Below are 9,449 nucleotides of genomic sequence, written 5' to 3' on the forward strand. Positions count from 1 at the left end.
TGCCCCCAAAAAATGACCCCCAATTTGGACACATCTCCATTCTCTTCCTCTGTAAAGAGTGACAGAGTAATTATTTAACTGTATAACGTTTTCACCCTACCATAAAGCTCACTATTCTAACTGTTTTCTTTTCCCTTTTATCTGGTGCATGCATATATTTTGGAGAAAGCTCTTTTAGCTGAACTGTGCCATGTAATTTGATGTTCATTATTCTCTCTTTTGCTCTAATTTTTCTTTCTTCTGCAATTAAAAAAAAACAAAAACCCTTGTTTTCCTTCTTCCAAGCTTCAATTTTTATAAGTTGTCCTCTGCACCTTCTCTTTCTCTTTAGTCTCTCTGATTAAACTTTGGGATTCCAGTTGGGCTCCTAACTGTTTTCATTTTTCTGGATTGTAGTGTCCACAACCATACTGAAACAGTTCCCAGCCATAGATTTCCCATGCATTACTGAATTCCATTTGCCACTCGCTTTTTTTACACTTACTGTCATTTCTATAGGCCCTCAACCTTTAAAACCTTTTCAAATCATCTGGTTAGTTACCATCCAGTTGTACCCTTTAGTCAAATTTTGGTTTTACATATACCAGTCTTACACTGGTGTACCTCCTTTGACTTTAATGGAGTTGCTCCTGGTTTGCACTGGTGTGAAATCAGAATCAGGTCCCTTATTTATTATACCTAGCTCATTTCCAGTTATTAGGTCTAGAATAACTTCTGAGCAGGTTGGCTCTTCAGCATGATGCTTTTAAATTTCTGTCTTCTGTATAGAGCACTTCTCTCAAATAGCAAACAGAGTTTTCAAAACCAGAACACTAATATCAGAAGTGAAAAAAGCTTAAGACGACTCCTTGGCCTGACTAAAGATTACTAATAAAGATACAAATTGCCCTCAAAATGAATGTGTTAAGTTTGTTACTCCTGTGAATTGCACTTAAAACAAAAATGTATGGACCAGTTACATTATTTAACAAAACTATCAGACTACTTAAAGCCAGGAGGAATTTCTTCAGTCATGCAGGCCATACTTAAAACGTGATATATTCAAGTTACTTTGCACCTTACCCACTTGCCAGCTTTTCAGCTTGACTCTATCACTTTGTCCCCAAACCTACTAATCCCCTCTCCCTCACAAACCCCCATCCTAACCATCATTATGGCAAATCCCAAAGGGATGTAGCCTCCTGGCAGATCGAGAGCCACTCGGACTTCTCTGTAGCTAACCATCATTAAGGTATCTTAAAATGGCCAGTTTAAGAAATTGCTTACTCACAATTTGTCATTTGAAACTTCCTAACTGGATTTTCAATGGAAATTTCTGGGCCAGTTCTGCTCTTTTATGGAAAAGATGTTCAGTATTTCTACTTATTAGGAAAGCAACAAAAATAGCTAAGTATATACGGATTGGAGAGCAGATAGTGTGTGGCATACAAGATTTGTGTTCTCATTTTTGTTCATATTTTTAGTTAGAATAACCAAAACTATTGAGCTGAGAAACAATACTAAACACTCTGTACTTCTATAATGACTTTCATGTGAGGATCTCAAAACACTTTCCAAATTTAAGACTAGATTGTCTCCCAAGGATGCAGCCCATAGAAATGGGTGGAGCATTTTTGCTGCACTGTTTCAGGAGCAAAGCAGAGAAGGAATTACAGCTCAGAGAGCCACCATTCTCTCCTTTCTACAGGGGAATAGTAGTTTAGGCCTAGTCAACAAATCTTCTCTAGTGTAATTATAGCTATATGAGCAATCCTCCCCATTGTAGACACAACTTATACTGGAAAAAGAGTGTTTGTGGTGGTATAGCTTATATCAGTTCCCCCAAGAGAAATAAGCTACAACAGCAAAAGGACTTTTATGCCAGTATAACTATGCCTATGCAAGGGCTTTTGCTGGTATAGAAGTGTCGTAAAAAGACATCTCCCCCCCATTACATTAGGAAAAGTTTCTAGTATAGACCCAGCTGCAGGCATGCTGGTGCAGCCCCATTGGCTGATGCACTTGGAGGGCGTAGCCAAGACTCAGTCCATTCTTTGTCCGCCTCACTCACTGTCGTTGAGGGAGAGGCAGGGCAAATACATACACATCTTCTGTAATACTTCAGTACAAGCAATAGAATACTCACATGCAGATCACCCCTAGGCCTAATAAACATGGCTGGTCACATTGCAATTCTCATATTGCACAACATCTTGAAAACATACTTCTTTATACATTGTACTGTAAGTCTGGCACGAGCAGACATCTTTTCAAGTAATATATATGGCATCTTGTGGAATGCAACTTCCTCTGCAATGTAACATGCATTACATTTTGCTATAAACCAGTGGCACTGTACTGAGGAAGAAAACTGCACACTAATTACATCAACATAGCATCAGATCATTCCTTCCTATTCAGACTTCTAGAACTGCTGGTAATAATAAAAGCTACGCCTGAAACTTTAAAAATAAAATCAAAACAACATGTCAGCAAAACAGGACTCTTCATGGGGAGGATGGGGTTTCCAGTATTTATCCTATGAAAACAGTTACAAAAGTCTCTTCTGGCTTTAATGAAAGCCAAATGTTGGAAATAGCAATTAAAATGTTTACAATGAAGTGCAGTTTTAGATCTGCAGTGTACCCATGCCTGGCAGGTTTTGATTAATTATGGCAAGCCACACAAGAGGCTGTTCTTTCAATAACATGCTATGATATCCAAGAAGCATCTTTCACTGTCTCTCTCCTTCACTGCCTCCCATCTCTGCACTTTCAGGTAAATCTTACAGGTAAGAAACTATTTTCTCCAAGGGAAGGTATTTGAAGTAGAAACTAAGTTTGTTGTTGTTTGTTGTTTAATACCATTTTGGAATATCTGGAAGGAGAACAAGAAGTTTTTGCCCACTCTGTCTGCCCGTGGCTCTCTTCCCTCCTGTTGTCTCTTTTGTGCCTTTTTCTGTCCCCTAGTATGTGGCTTCTCCTTCTGTATTTCCTTGTCTGTCCCTTTTGACCCTTGTTTGCTTGCATCCCCTTCCCAACCTCATGTTTCTCCTTCCCTTGTCTACTTGTCACCTCAGCCTTCACACATCCCTATCAACCTATTCTGGGATTATTTCCCCCTCTTGTATCAGTGAAGTGGTGCTCTATGCCAGGGTGACAAGTGTGTTTATAAATGTCTGCATAGACAGTTATATTTAAGTACTCCCTTGTCTTTGCTAGTTCTTTGTTCATTGCCTGTGCTTGATCCCCGTGTCTCTCCATAGCAGATCCTAATTGTTTCTCCTCTCTCACTGGTTAATTGAAGGTACCACTGAGTAGCAGCAGCACAACATTGTTACTCAGACCCTGCATGGGGATCAGAAGAATGGGGAGTCAGTTCCCTAACTCATGAGGACAGGCCCAGGCCTCCTGATCAAACTAAACCCATCTGTTCCCAACTACTTCCTCAACATCCCACCAAAGCTCAGGCTGCAGACAGGGCATCCACAGTCTCCGTCGAGTTCCTAGCGGATAGGTGTCTATCACATGGCTATGGAGACAGAACTATCTTATTGCAGCAAGAAATTCTACCAGGTCAAGTTTGAGGCATGGCACTGAGGTGAGTCTTGCACTGCTGTTGCTCATGTGGCTCCTGCTCTCTGGACAAAGAGAGAGGACTTAAGTCCTCAGTTCTGGTCATGTTACGCTTTGTGAACATAAATGGTTTTACACAATTTACATCACTATGTTGGGTTTAATACAGCACTAGATCATGTGAGAGTAATTGCTCAATAAGGGCTCCACAAAATCCCCATATCTGGAGTATGTGTACTCACAGGAGTGGTTCCTAAAGTCTTTGGCTAAAATTTTCAAAACACCTAGTTGACTTAGGAACTTGAATACTGTTTCAAGTGGGACCTAGGTTCCTAAGTCATGTAGGCACATTACAAATTGTATATGTTGAATCTGTGTTTCTCTCATATTGGTAAGCACTTAGAGAGTTGCACAACCTGCCCCTAAATATCTTGTGATATTTACTGTTCAGTCACTACTTTTCTGGGCAGGGATTTAAGATTCTGACTGGCTTCACTTCTTCAATTAGGTAGCAGAGGACTCCTGTAATCAGACTTTTGAACAAGTTTCTATGGGCCACATCTACTCTGCTACACCTGTTTCAAAGAAATGTACATTTTATTCTAATGTAAACTGGATTACAATTTGCCCTGCCTGTCTGTCTTGTTTCACTGCCTTCGTTGTACTATTTCATTATTTTAATCTTTGCATCTCAGTGTTCTTATACAGAGAGAACAGTACAATACACTTTATTTTTACTGCAATAAGTGCAGAGTTAAACGCCCGCAACTCCCCCCTCTTCCTGACCCCGCCCCCATCCCTCCCTGGATTACTTGAGAGCACGCAACACTTACCTGTGTGCCCCAGTGACTGATGTTGTGTTGACGGTAAAGAGCCTGAGTATCCCAGTGGTGATGTTGGATAGGTGGGAATCCTCTATCTACCCCTCTTCTGCGGTCCTTTTATTTGTAAAGGAAATGTAAATTGGCGGTGCCTCCACCTAGCTGGGTCCTATACACACTCACCGGTGTGCCTTGGGAGTCTCCAGGAGTAAATCTAGGCTAATCTGTGCAACGGGTCTAACTCAAAAATACCAATTATAAAGACAATATACACCCAATATACACTTAACACACCTATACTTAAAGTAAGGAAACATGGTATAAGCCTGAGATTAAATGTCACTACTAATTTAAATCAGGGGGCAGTTTGATAAACCAATTAACAAATACAGTTAACAGTAGTAAATGAAACTTATCTAACTTGCATTTACACTGCCATCGTTTACCCCACCCCCAAGGGCGCACTCTTCTGCATTTCAGAATAATAGACGCTTGCGTGGGCACATGTTAGGATCTTGAAGCTGGGGCCAGCACTCTGTTAGTCCAGTGAATCTGTCCAGCCAAAACAAGGGCCAAAACAATTCTAATGTGGGATCATTCCTAGCTGTACACCCTCTCTGAAGGTTGGAGTTGTTTTAATCAGTTGCCAGGAACCCTGGGTTCTGGTTAGATGACAAGACCACTCCGGCCCCTCTAAGACTCAGACAACCCCTTGAAATCTCTTTGCTGTCCCACTCCCCTTGCAAGCACTTTTGGAAACAAGGGTGGTGGTTACTCACATGGCCTTCACTGCAGGCCCACCTCGATCAGCTCCAGACACAGAAACAGTCTCTGCCCTGGCTCCAGTGAAGCCATCAACAGCCTCTGAGGCTCCCTGCTTGATCAAGGCCACAGCAGGCTCTCAGCAGCAGCTTCTGGCTTCCTAGCAGCAGCTCCTGGTTTGGACAGAGCTCCATCCAGCAATCTCAGCTCCTCGCCAACAGGGCCGGCTCCAGGTTTTCTGCTGCCCCAAGTGGCGGGAGAAAAAAAAAAGACGATTGGCAGCACTTCAGCGGCAGCTCAATCGTGCCGCTCCATTCTTCGGTGGCAGTTCAGCAGTGGGTCCTTCACTCCCTCTCTGCCTCCTTGGCGGCACTTCGGTGGCAGCTCAAAGAGGAAGAGAGGGATTGAGGGACCCGGCCCTGAATTCCCGCCAAAGACTCGGCCGTGCCGCCCCAATAGCGGATGAAGTGCCACCCCAAGCACCTGCTTCCTTAGCTGGTGCCTGGAGCCGCCCCTGCTCGCCAACACGGAGCCCACCGCATGCTAGGCTCCATTCCCTAGAAGAGGAAGTCTCTCTCGTCCCCAAGGCATCATGGGAGTTGTAATCTCCAAGGATGGATTGCAGCGCTCAGGATCTTCCAACTGGAACACCCAGAGGCTCCTCTAGGAAAGGGTGCCTACAACTCCTTCTGGAAAACCATGCCAGAGTGTCACCCCTGTGCTGAATGCCACTCTACTACTGCTACAGTAGTAGGGAAACACACAGTGCAGATGCAGGTCTAGGTAAGAACAGGAACTTTTCTATTGAGGTATAACAATGACAAGGGAAGAGACTCTGCCTAATTCATGCTTCCCAGAAAGAACTGCCTGCATATTCACAGAGCTAGACGGAGGCACACAGGAAAGTTAAGCTTTAAGAGCTACAGACGCTGTGTTTTCAGCCCCAGGGCACTGTGAACAGGTGTCATGGGGTCACCCTTCCCATAGGGCTAACCGAGAGGGGTGCTGAGGACCCAGGAGGGAAAAGATTGAGAACGTCTGAAATGTACTATTAGTACATCTGCACGCTTTGGGCCTGATATGGCTGGCATTGAAGTAAATAGCCTGACTCCCAGTTCCTTGAATGGAGCAGGATCGGGCCTTTGGAGCACTGCTGCAATGGGTGAGGCAATCCCATAAATCATGTATTTGAAAGGATTACAAAATAAATATGTGTTTGAAATGGGTTTCTCGTTCATCCTCCAAGCACAAATTTGTCAGATCTGGAGTGGTTGTAAAAACAAAATTCTTCTATGCTGACAAATATCTTTATTTGAAAAATACCCTCCAACACACTGCAGGGCAGCTTGAGGAAGTTTGACTTGTTGTTTTATTCTCCAGACACACTACATCTCAAACTCTGCAGGGACATGAGTGGAAAAATGGGACACAAGTCCCAGAAGATGAGAGAGAAATAGGTGAAAATGTTTTGTTGATAAACTACTTTTTCTCCTCTCCTTCCCCCTCCCCCTCCAATTTGGGTTTCCAATAGTATGCTATTAATATTGCAGCAGGTCACATTTCATATGGTTAAATAGAATGATACTTGCCACATTGGCTATAGTTTCGGAATGCAATGTATGTGTCCATGCACACACAACATATGGCTCATGCAAAGTCATGGGGACAGTGATAATGGAGTTTATGCACAAGCTATAGTTCAGTAGCATTCGTTAAAAGAAATGGCTGCTGCTACAATTACTAAGGCTGGGATCCACAAAAGGTACTAAGGCATCTACGTCATGTTTTTAGGCACTACTGTGATCCAAGACTCCTACGTGGCTGCTGTCTAACCCGGTAGGCATTTAAAGTCACTTGGTGCCTAACCAGAACTTTCCTAAAGAGGGGGCCTAGAGCTCTCTCTCCCTCCCACATCCTGCACCCAGTCCCAAACTCTCCCCTGCCACTCCCCCATCCTCAGCCCTGAGCTCTTTCATGCTGCCTCTGTACCCAGACCTGCACTCTCCGACACTGCACCCAGAGCCACCCACAGTCCCCACCTGCTGCCCCACACCCTTCCCCCTGCACTACTGTACACCCAGCTCTGAGCTCTCCCCCTGCATCACTGCCCCACACCAAGCTCTTATCCAGAGATGTAGTCAGGCTCAAGAGAACCATCCCCTCCAGGGGCCAGGCAGTTCTAGGAGCCACAGATCCATCCTCCTACTTTCCCAGGAAGGAACAAAAAGCCTGCAGCCAATCTTCCCACCTTCCTGGTGACTAAGGAGTTCTTGGTGCCACTCCTCCCTGGGTGTGCCCAGTGCCCATCAGGGCTGTAAGGACTGCAAAAGTGTGTGTAAAAACCAACAAGGAGGCACACAGGGTCACAGTGCCACTCAAAGATAGCTCAGCCATGATGGAAGGGCAGCAGAGTGAAATTTCTAATACTGGTCAGGAGTCAAGGGGGGCCTGGGCCTCCTGCCCCACCGTTGATCTCCTGGGTGCAAGTCACTAGTGGTAAGGTTTAGACTCCCATAAGGTCCCATTCAACCCTATGCTAAGAGGTCAACAAGTCTAGGCCTCTATGCCGAGGCAGGACCAAGCATACCTAGACCATCCTGGACACAAGTATTTGTCCATCCTGTTCTTAAAAATCTCTAACCTGGATTTCACAGCCTCCCTTAGAAGCTTACTAGAGCATAACTTTCCTTATTGTTAGAAAACTTTTTTCTAATATCTCATCTAAATCTCCCTTTCTGCATATTAAAGTACAATTTCTTGTACCTTCACTGGACTTGAAGAACAATTGATCACCATTCTTTTTATAACAGCCTTTAACATTTTTGAAGGCTTATCAGGTCTCCCCTCAATTTTCTTTTCTCAGCATTCCCAATATTTAAGCTTTTCCTGAAAGGTCAGGTTTTGTAAACTTTTTTTTCCCCCTCATTTCTGTTGCTCTCCCCTGGACTCTCTAATTTGTCCACATCTTTCCTGAAGTGTGGCACCCAGAACTGAACACAGTATTCCAGCAGAAGCCTCACCAGGGCTGAGGTGAGTGGGACAAGTACCTCTTCTCTTACAAAGGAAACTCACATTGATACAGAATATTAGCCTTTTTCACAACTGCATCACATTGCTGGATCACAAATTGAATGAATCACTATAACCCCCAGCTTTTTTACAGTGCTACCACCTAGGAAGTTATTCCCCATTTTGCAGTGTGCATTTGATTTTTCCTTCTTAAGTGTAGTACTTTGCACTTGTCCATATTGAATTTCATCTTGTTGATTTCAGGTCACTTCTTCAATTTGTCAAGGTCATTTTGAATTCTAAGCCTGTCTTCCAGAGTGCTTGCAACCCCTCCCAGCTTGGTATCATCAGCAGATTTTATAAGCATACTATCCACACCAATATCCAAGTCATTAATGGAAACATTAAATACCGCCAGACCCAGGATTGATCTTTGTGAAACCCTACTAGAAACATCCTCCCAGTTTGACAGAAAACCCTTGATAACTACTTTAAGTATGAAGAACAGGCGTACTTGTGGCACCTTAGAGACGAACAAATTTATTTGAGCATAAGCTTTTGTGGGCTAAAACCCACTTCATCAGATGCATGCAGTGGAAAATACAGTAGGAAGATATCTATATCTATATATATACACACACAGAGAGAACATGAAACAATGGGTGTTACCATATGCACTATAATGAGAGTGATCAGTTAAGGTGAGCTATTACCAGCAAGAGGAAAAAAATCTTTTTGGAGTGGTAATCAAAATGGCCCATTTCCAGCAGTTGACAAGAAGGTGTGAGGAACTGCAGGGGAAAAAAATAAACATGGGGAAATAGTTTTACTTTGTGTAATGACCCATCCACTCCCAGCCTAATTTAATGGTGTCCAATTTGCAAATTAATTCCAGTTCAGCAGTCTCTTGTTGGAGTCTGGTTTTGAAGTTTTTTTGTTGTAATATTGTGACTTTTAGGTCTGTAATTGAGTGACCAGGGAGATTGAAGTGTTCTCCAGCTGGTTTTTGAATATTATAACAACACGGAACACCACAGCACCATTTATTACAGGCGCAGGTCTTACACCCCCATTTTCCTCAGACTCAGACAGACACCTACAAGCCTACAAGACCTCTACGCGCTCCCGAAACCCTGCTCGGCCCAAAAAAACACAGCCAGACAAGAAGCCAGAAGAGTGTGCCCAAGCCACCCAGCACTGACCGCCCCCCTCCTCTCTCCTCCACCAAGAAAGCCACCTGCTGTCACCAGCAGCCCCCAGTCCCCCAGCCTCCCCTGCATCCAACCAAGGATCTAGTTTTGAT

General features: G+C 43.8%; 1 long non-coding RNA gene across 2 annotated transcripts; it reads left to right on the forward strand.

The window, feature by feature from the left end:
• Positions 1 to 2,672: 2,672 nt before the first annotated feature.
• On the forward strand, positions 2,673 to 6,645 carry LOC120398649. Of its 2 annotated transcripts, none has more exons than XR_005594602.1 (3): positions 2,673 to 2,770; positions 3,286 to 3,579; positions 6,518 to 6,645. It is a non-coding gene; the product is annotated as an uncharacterized LOC120398649 (long non-coding RNA). The 2 variants fall into 2 exon arrangements; XR_005594603.1 differs by lacking the exon at positions 6,518 to 6,645 and adding an exon at positions 4,063 to 4,150.
• Positions 6,646 to 9,449: the final 2,804 nt, after the last annotated feature.

The sequence above is a fragment of the Mauremys reevesii genome, linkage group 2, assembly GCF_016161935.1.
Source record: "Mauremys reevesii isolate NIE-2019 linkage group 2, ASM1616193v1, whole genome shotgun sequence".
Lineage (NCBI taxonomy): Eukaryota > Metazoa > Chordata > Testudines > Geoemydidae > Mauremys > Mauremys reevesii.